At 34.1% G+C, this 10,143-nt stretch overlaps 1 long non-coding RNA gene across 1 annotated transcript; it reads right to left on the bottom strand.

Moving 5' to 3' along the window:
• Positions 1 to 1,727: 1,727 nt before the first annotated feature.
• Positions 1,728 to 4,528, bottom strand: LOC110693407. Its single transcript, XR_002505588.1, has 3 exons — positions 4,359 to 4,528; positions 3,192 to 3,326; positions 1,728 to 1,772 (listed from the first exon to the last, which is right to left on the bottom strand). It is a non-coding gene; the product is annotated as an uncharacterized LOC110693407 (long non-coding RNA).
• Between the last annotated feature and the right edge of the window lie 5,615 nt (positions 4,529 to 10,143).

The following is a 10,143-nucleotide window of genomic DNA, read 5'->3' as shown; positions in this document are numbered from 1 at the left end:
ATTCAATTCTTTGATTAAATTTATTTCTTATTATTTTCCTTAAAGTCACTAACGCATGTATTTTGTTATTAGAAAGAGATACGAGGAATCCAAGTAAGTAATTTAATTGTTATTATTTTGATATAGAAATCATTCTTTCATTTTTTTAATTCCTAGTATCATGTTAGGATGTCTTTATGATTCCTAGTATCACGTTTAGGGTAATAACTAAAATTTTTAATATCATGTATGTTTCTATGGGATGCTTCCTATTCTTTTCTTCTATATTGTTAGTATCATGTTAGGGCTAAGGTTTTGATCTTTAATGTTTAGTGACATGCTAGGGTTTGTTATTAATCTTGATAGTATCATGCCTAGGATCTTGCTATTAATATTATGCTTTATTGTTAACATGGTTATTTATGATGATAATTATTATTATTATGTGGCTTGACATATTAGTATTATTATTTCTTGATCACGCCCTCTCTGGCAGAATTAAAGGGAATTTGTAATTTTAATCACGCTTAATAAGATAATTAATAATCTTTTTTAAGCTAATATCATTATAATTCAAGTGATCGCCAATAATAGATTTGTTTGTGCATTAATATTCAACCAACATAGATTAAACAGGTTTAGGTCAGAAAGCGCACATGAATGTGAGAAGAATAAAGTAGAGGCCTATTATTAGGACAGGTTCAATCACTTTTAGGTTGGACTTTTACCTTCATCCCCGAATATCATGTCATGGTTCCAGACCACTATAGAGTTAGCGATCTCATGGATTGTGAAGGGGTGTAACCTTCACCCTGTGAACGGTTTACAAGTTCCTAAAACTTGTTAGCGACTCTTTTACTCTAGCTTCCTTCCCTTTGGACGCCACCATGCTTATGTGTTTGATCACAGTGGGGCTCAAGTGTGGGATGCTTGAAATATTCACTACAGTTTTTTGGCGACTCCACCCGGGAGGATTTCTATTTAATTCCTAAAATTTATTTTAGCAATAATTTAGAATGAGTGGATGAGACTCGAAAAGTTTTAAGTATTTCATGTGCATAATTTTGATTAACACTATTGGCATAAGCTAAAAAGGTCCGCATTGGAAAGACCATACGTAATGCGTTAAAAACATAGGATTTTTACACGTAGGAAATTAGGGAAATATCTTTCACAACTAAAATCGAAATAACGCTGCGAAAAACTAGAATATTCAAAAATAGAAAGCTGCTGAGGCATGTAGGAACTGGCGCTGAGAAAACAGTGCCATCGCAATGTGATGGCTCTATCACCTTGAGACAACCACAGTCGTCTGGCGATAGAGTCATAGTCTGGAGACGGGAATTGTAGTCTCGTGCCGAGTTCTTCCAATACCGAGCCAAAAATCTACCTTCTTGTTCCGACAAGCTCTAGTACTGTTTGCTTGGTTTTACTTCCTGATTGAGTTTTTCCCTCTTTTCTGAACCCGTATGTGTTATACATATGTCCATAACCCTCTGGGAATTCATGCTCCATCTACCCAATCGAACGCTCATGGCAACAAAGGGTACATCCGAGTTTGTTGAATTCACCAAACCGTGGAAGCGAGTTTAACTCGTGGAGTCCCATCCACACGCGCCAACCCTTCCAAAGGTAAGGCTTCCGCGCGGTGCATCCGGACTCATAACCATGGACCCTCTTTGACTGGCCCTTATCCTTGAACTTTAGAGAACTAGAGCCATGGTTAGGTTGCAAACTCATTGCATCATATTATGCTTACTTGACTACTTGTGCATTCCTTGCGCTTGCATAACCTACATGTGATTAAACTAACCGTTTGGTTTGACTTGTAATTACAAATATTCTTAAATAAAATAACAAAGGACTAAATGACTTTGCTTAATTAATTGATTAATTAATTTGATCTAATAAATATGTCTAAAATCGAGTCATAGTTCCTTTAAGTCAACCCGGATTTTTATTCATGTATACTGCACAAACGTCAAATTGTTTTGGTCATAGCCGGAGTTTTAGAATGAATTACGAGTTGTAAAACCTATAGATCTACAGCCCCGAGTTAAGTGGTGGTAAAATCTATTTTCGTGTTTTTTATGAGGTGGTAAAGTAATACTTTTTTTTTGGGAGGTGGTAAAAGAGATTTTCGTGTTTTTGTGAGGTGGTAAAAAACAAAATTGCCTAAAAAAGAACTATAAAAACAAAAATGAAAGCATAAAATTCTACGAGTAATAATTCATAATAAAAGAAAACCAACAAACATATGAACATGGAAGGAAAGGAGATTAATTATGATAAGTCATTAGTTTCTTCAACGTCAGAAATAGGTACTCAATTCATTATTAACCATGATTAGTCTTTAGTTTCTGTTTTTCCAGTCTTGGTCACTCATAAACAAGGAATTATTAGGGGCTTAATAATGATTCAACATTTTTGGAGGTATTGTATAATAATAGGTGATGGAAAAGATAAGGAGAATCAATCATACAGTAGCTCTATGAAAAGCAAGCTAAAATCACCAAATCACAAGTCACAAACAATGAGAACTCCCACTAAGAGAAAACACTAGATAAGTGCTCAGAAATCAAAAGTTAGTGCCTTAGACCCAAAATATTTCGGTTTAATGCTTTTCATTTGATACAAATTCATCAGTCACCTTAATTAAATTTTCATGCAAAATTATTTCAGTATTTATAACCAACTTTATGTCCCCAAAATTTATATATATGATCATGGTATGTTAGTGGCACAATCAAGATATAGTCGACTCTACTAGTTTAAGATGAAATGCTCTCTACTAGTGGCACAAGTAAGATATAGTTAAATTTTAATAATGCTTGACCCTGAATTATCTTTGATGTTTTTCAAGTTTTTTTTTTTGAGACATCGCTTTCTCAAAAAAGCATATAATAACATGATAGACCTAAGGAAATTCTTCCTAGTAAAGTGTGACAACAATAAGCAACCGGAGAAACACAATTTTTGAATAGTTTATCAAGAGGCACATTAAAAAAAAACAGACGATGTTTACCCTTTTGGGATTTCAGTAAAAATATGGATATACTTGGATTGTAGCTTAGATGACCAACCAAGGACAAGCTCAATAATCCATCGAGGCTTATATGCAAGTATAGGACTAAATGAATATTCATGACATTTCTAGAAATTTTTGAAAATGAAATAAATAAATAAGATATCAAATGATCAATAACTCATACTCTTTTTTTCCTTCTTTTTGGTTGGATATATGTAACTGGAATAAGGTCGAGTGAGTCAAGAACATTAATACACCACCGCAACTGCATCTACCATCGTATCCTCTATGCATCAACTCTAAGAAGCTCCAATTCCTGCTGGAAATAGGATAAACATGATAGCAAATTTAGACCTTAAAATCTATAGATTACTGAAAACTTGAAATTAATTTTAAAATATCAATAATTAAACATCAAAGTTGATTATAAATCCAGAAGAAAACCCAAAAACAATCACTAAAATTAGAATTCCATATCTGCATTTATAACTCTTATAAGTATCATCAAAGTACCTCGATCTGAACCAATTTCTTGTATTATCTCCCATCAATCAATAGCAAATTAATTCAAAAATATCAATGATTAAACATCGAAGTTAATTATAAAATATGGATTAGATGGAAAAATAATGCAATAATAATCATGAAATCCCCTGCCACGGATGGCTATTTACCTCAAAGTTCTACAACAATAATCAATTAACTACATTTCCAAATAAAAAGATTAATAAAGCGCAAAAATCATGCTAGAAATCCTACAAAAATCAAAGCAATTAGTTATTAATCATACTAAATTTAGTCCTTTTTGCAATTTCTCTCACAAGAGCAGACCATTTTTGGGACATTCCTCTAGCTCTGACATGCCTATCTTCAAGTTTATCAAATTCCTATATATTACTCTTATCATTACGCATTCAGTTTCAACAATAGCAATAGAGCACAAGGCTCAATGAACAAAACCTTTATAAAGGTACAGAGCATCATATATTCTTAATATGGAGTATAATATAGGACTAGTAATCGTACAAATCTGAGCAATTCTACTCAAATTTTCAGAATTAAAATTCAGTAAATCAATGTGGAAAATTCAGCAAAAAATTGCAGCAACATAATTGAAGCTAGAATGTTAATTAACTCAAACAAATGCCTATTTACAACAACTATTTTCATCAAAACCATCCTATACTACCCAAGAATAGAATGAATAACAAAAATTTAATCAATAAACAATTAAGATTACTTAATCTTTAGAAACCCTAAAATGTTACCCCTTTGCCTTTGATCGACACTACAAATAAACCCTTAATTGAAAACTTTGAAAATGCAAAATCAAATATCACAGAAAACTTACATTGTTAAAATTGGAGATAAAGAACCGATCAGAAGGTTCCTTGCAAGCCTTCGAATTTCATGGCTTGAATTTGTAGGAGTGATAAAGCGAGAGTTTGAGGTAAAACCGTGAAAAGGTAGAGGAAAAAGAGACAAGTTCATCAATTAGAAGATAGAAAGCATGAGAAAAGATGTAACTATACATTTTATAGGGGTAAAATAGTTTAAACACTGTAGTCTATAAATAAGGGTTTTCTTTATAGGCATGTTGGGGTTTCTATAGGTTAGGAATGTTATTGAAATAAGGTAACATCTCTTAGTGTTACTATAAAATGTTACCTATTTTAAAAGTATTACTTTATAATGTTACTTTTGTTAAAACTGTTACATTGAGTTTTATATTCTAAATAAGTGTTACCAATGTGTTACATATAAATATAATAATTTGAATTTCAAAAAGTTTTACCAATATGTGTTACATAAACACAATTATGTACTAGTGTTTCATGTGGCGTTGGTTTCGTCCAATTCGGATTCATAGATCAAAAGTTATGACTAAAATACTACAATCTATCTTGTTTAGTGCATATACGTGAAGTCTTAGCTTACATGTCATTGGCATTGAACTTCTGCGAAAGAAGCTCCTTGTCCACTGAGGCCCCTTGTTAGCTAATGCCGTGGAAACTAGAGTCATTGGAAAGTTTGCTCAAGCTTTCTTGCATGAGCTCCATTTGTTGTTGCTTCACAGGGTCATTGATTTGAAGATCCATAGCCTTCATCATTTCAGTCATGTTAGCCACGTGCCTCCTAAGTTCATTTGACTTCTTCCCAATATGCCATTTTCTCCTTAGTTTTTCTCTTTTGTTGGATCGGTTTATCAAAAAGTAGTACTTGGACAAAAATGTTATCCTTGATTAAATGTCCTTCTCTCCTTGACCAAGTGCTATGAAAAGGGAAATTGGGGGGTAAATTTTTATTTTTAACTCAAGCTCTATTCAACATGCAATAAATGAGAAGAGATCATGGAAGAATGACCGATGATATGTGTGGAGAAAGCATGTAGAGAGTGAAAAAGTGATATAGATGGAGATATATGGAAGAATTTAGGAATAAAGTGGACCCCCAACTCAAATGACAAAAGTTCGACGCATGCATGAACCTAAGACATGGTCATGGTGACATATACAAAGTGTGTGCTAAGATTAATGAGTGTAAGTGGCATGTTTGACTCGTGTCATGACCATGTGAATAGAATATGTGACTAGACTCAACCTTAAGTTCAAGCCAACTGACAATCCTTGTTTTCACTTAAGGGCTTTTGAAACTATAATGAACATTAAGGGGATTGAAAGGAATATCTTTCAATCTTTGTTCTCACCATCTTTAGAAACCGTTTGTCAACATTGGTTCTTTTCTCTTGATAAAGAGAAGACCTCTACTTGGGATGGAATAATAAACGCTTTTATTGATAGATATAATTGAAACATTCAAATTCAAATAGACCATAGACAACTTGAGATGCTAAAGCAAAAGGAAAACAAAGGGTTCACCTCTTTCTTTAACAAGTGGAGGGAAACTTCCGCTAATATGGTCGAGGTCCCTACTGAAAAGGAATATGTCAGGATGTTCATCAAGAACCTTCAAGATAAGTATTCGAAGCATTTGAAATATCAACACAACTTGAATACTTTCAAAGCCGTCTACGAAATAGGTATTGAAATCGAAGATGACCTTGCACAGCAAAAAGCTACTAACAATAGCAATAATAGTGGATGGAAAGGAAAGAAGAACGACAATCCTTCTTCTTCCGTTAACGCCCACTCTAGTAACAACGTTAGTACCTTTGATCTCAATGAAGTCTTAGCCATGGATAGTCAGAGACCTAAGAAACAGCTAAGGAAAGAGAGTTCACCCCTATTGGGATAAACTACGATACCGCTTTCGATCGACTCCATGCCAAAGGACTCAGCACCCGAAAATAGGTCACCCAACTGGAATGTTGACGCTCATTGCAAGTACCATCAAGGTAAGGAACATAAAACTGTTGTTGGAAGCTAAAAGAGGTCATCCAATATTTGATCGATAATAACAAGATTCCCATACCTCCATCTGGCAAGAAGAGTGAGTGATGATAAGGCACACGACAAGAGGTGAGCTTCAACGACAAGATTTTGTGACCTCTTTTTCTATTTTCTTTATTCATCATTTCCCCATAAGTCTATCATAGGTACCTTTTTATTTTCCTTAGTTTTTATTTTGTAGGATTTTTCTTTCTCTCTTCAATAAAATGAGCATTTCTTTTATTGCATATGATTATCGCATTACATTGCATAAAAAAAAAACAGTTTGAATTAAGTACAAGGTATACTAATGATTTGAGGCACCCCTTGTAGCCTATCATATCACCTTTTCACCGTTCAAATATACAATCATTTCTTAATAAACCACTATGAGCCTCATCTAACGATAGAACTTTCTTTTTTTCAATCCACATCTACCTAACCTTGGGGTGGGATGGTGTGCAATTTATGCAATTTTCAAAGAATAAAAGCTTGATTGATTTTATAAATATTTCAAATGAATACAATAGCAATTGTAGGGAATATTTCAAGCACTACCCCAAACTTGAACCCCACTGTGATCATACACTTAAGCATGGTGGCGTCCAAAGTGAAGGAAGCTAGAGCAAAAGAGTCACCAACAAGTTTTAGGAACTTGTAAACCGTTCACAGGGTGAAGGTTACAACCCTTAACAATCCATGAGATCGTCAAATCCAATAGGTTTGGAACCATGACTGGAAATTTGGGGATGAAGGTACAAATCCAACCTAAAAGAGATTGAACCTGCACTAATAATAGGCCTCTACTTTATTCTTCTCGTATTCATGTGTGCTTTTGACTAACATGCAATAAAGATAATTACCCTAAATCTGTTTGATCTATGTTGGTTGAATATTAATGCACAAATAAATATATTATTGGTGATCACTTGAATTATAATCATATTAACCCTAATCAAGATTATTAATTATCTTATTAAGTGTGATTACAAGTACCAATTCCCTTTAAACAAGCATAAAAGGTGTGATCAAGCAATAACAATAGATATCAAGAAACATAATTATCATAATAATCAATAATTATAATAATTATAATCAAAATAATCATGTTAAAGCATAATAATATTAGCAAGATCCTAGGCGTGATACTAACAAGATTAATAACAAACCATAGCATGTCACTAAGCATCAAAGATCAAATATACAGCCCTAACATGATACTAACATGAATATTAGGAAAGAAAATAAAAGGCATCATAGGAATCATAATAAGCATATTTGATATTATAACCTTTACCCTAAACATGATACTAGGAATCATTGTTGTCGTTCAAAACATCAAATTAAGGCAAACATCCTAACATGATACTAGGAATCAAAATAACAACCTAGACATGATTTCTATACCATAATATCAATAAAAACAAATTAAAGCACTTACTTGGATGCCTCATATCTCTTTCTAATAACAAAATACACGCGTTAGTAACTTCAAGGAAAATATAAAACAAACAATTAAATTAAATTACTGAAAGAGATATTTGGGACCAAACCCTCAGAAATTAAACCTTTCACGTCTAGGGCAAAGGCAACTTCGAACTTGGCTAGGTGTGTCTAGATCTTGTGAATGAAGAATTTTGTATGAGAAAAGCTAGTTTAGAATAAGAGAGAGAGAGAGAATATAAAAATTTTCTTGATGAGAGTTGGTGATAATTAGATAGAGAATTGATGGGAAGAATTGATGAGAATTGATGATTGAAAACGAAGGTTTTAGGAGGTTATTTATAGAGAAAATTAGTCGGATACGATAAAAAACGAATCAAAGTTTTGAAAAAAATAAAACACGACGCTGTCCCCAAAAAAACGCGCCTGTTGCCAGACGCCAGGTGTGTTGCCAGGCGACAGACGTATCGTACGGCGCTGCAATCAGTTTTCCACGCGTTTTCTTATTTTGATAAAATTTAAGTGTATAAGAGGGTAAAACTTTAATTTCCTTAAAAACACTTCTTTTATTATAAATAAAACTCTTAAATGTCAATTTATCAATGCTAATCAAATTAGGATTCAAAAGAACCTTCTAGAAAATTCTAGAAGACTATAATTAATATTAATTGCATTAGGAATGATAAATCAATAATAGGTCCTCCTCTAGATCATTGGGCCGCATATAAGAATCAAACTAGGCCCAGTTCAGTAATTTAGCCATAACTTCCTCATTATTCATTGGAATTGGGTTTTAACATATCGTTGGAAAGCTCTTTTCGAACCCAAACCAACTTCACCATTATTGGGCCCTTGAAATGGACCAAACCAAACCGGAATGGCCGTTTTCTTAAAATAGATTTTCAAAAACAGAGAGAAAGAAAAGAATTAAAAACTAACCGCAACACTAGACTTTCCACACATTCACTTCATTCGATTATGATTCGACGTGAAAGGTATTCATAACTGGGTTTGGTTTTGGGGAAACACAAATGGGTGTCTACAAAAGCCCCCACTTTGACTGAGTTTGGAGAAACGCTAGTTTCGAAAACAAAAGTCAAAGTATCGACAGGGACAAAGATTGATTCAGAATATTCTGCGATCCTAAATCATTCTTGTAATGTCGATACCTGCAAACTAGCGTTAGTTAAAACAGATAAGAGAGTTAAGAAACGCGTATCTTGCACCGTTGAGAACACGTCTTCGAGAGTAACCGGATTGTTGCATTTGCTACTGTGACAACCTTCCACAAGCTAAGGAACTCCATCATGATGTTTGTTTTGAAGATCTTCCGCAAGCTAGAGAATACCGCCTGAAGACTGCTACGCTTGTAACTGCTTGCAATTTCCGCTGTGATAGTCTTCGAAAGACCACTGCTTGTTGATCCTTAATGCTACTTGAACTTTGCTGTTGATGCTTTGGGTGATGACAATCCTCTTTTCTTTGGGAATAGTTGCCAACACAACTCTTGTATGATGTATGACAATCCGATTTAGGGAAAGTTGTCAATGCTTCGTAACAATCCATCCTTGGAAATGTTGCCACGATGAAGTGACAATCCGTATCTCTGAAAATTTGCCAAAATCCAATATTGGGAAAAGTTGCCAATGCTTCGTAACAATCTTGTCGTAAGAACTTTGCTACGATCGACAACCCACATCTTGGAATATAACTCTTGAAAGAAATCCACCTTGGAAATTTTCCAACGCTTTGCGACAATCCTTTTAGTAATATATTGCCACAATTGACAATCCGCGTCTTGGAACATTTGCAAAAAAGTGTCGATCGACAATCCACTTCTGGAAAATTTGCCACTTACTGAAATGAATGAAAATCCATGTTGAGGAACCTTTGCCGAAATTTATGATGAGTAGAGACCTACGATAATTCTTTTGGGAAATTTTGCCATAGGGAAACATGTGTATGACAATCCAATCTCGGAAAACTTGCCTGAGATGACAATCTAAACTTTGAAAAAATTGCCAAAGAGAGTAGGAGCACGACAATCCATGCTTGGAAACTTTGTCAGAGATGACAATCCAATGTTGGAAAAATTGTCATTGAAGAAGATGCGCGACAATCCATATTTGGAAATATTGTCAGTTGGGGATGACAATCCAATCTTGGAAAAATTGTCGTATTAGTGCTTGTTTTTGAACCGATGCGTTGGTGCTTGTAATGAGCCAATGCTTCGGCGCTTAAGCTAAGTGTGACGATCGTCATCAGGTCAATCACTTACTGTGGTTGTAATCGAGCCGATTACTA

This window comes from Chenopodium quinoa, unplaced genomic scaffold (genome assembly GCF_001683475.1).
Source record: "Chenopodium quinoa cultivar QQ74 unplaced genomic scaffold, ASM168347v1, whole genome shotgun sequence".
NCBI lineage: Eukaryota > Viridiplantae > Streptophyta > Magnoliopsida > Caryophyllales > Amaranthaceae > Chenopodium > Chenopodium quinoa.
Note: the sequence above shows the minus strand (reverse complement) of the source record. Positions and strands in the feature narration are given on the sequence as shown.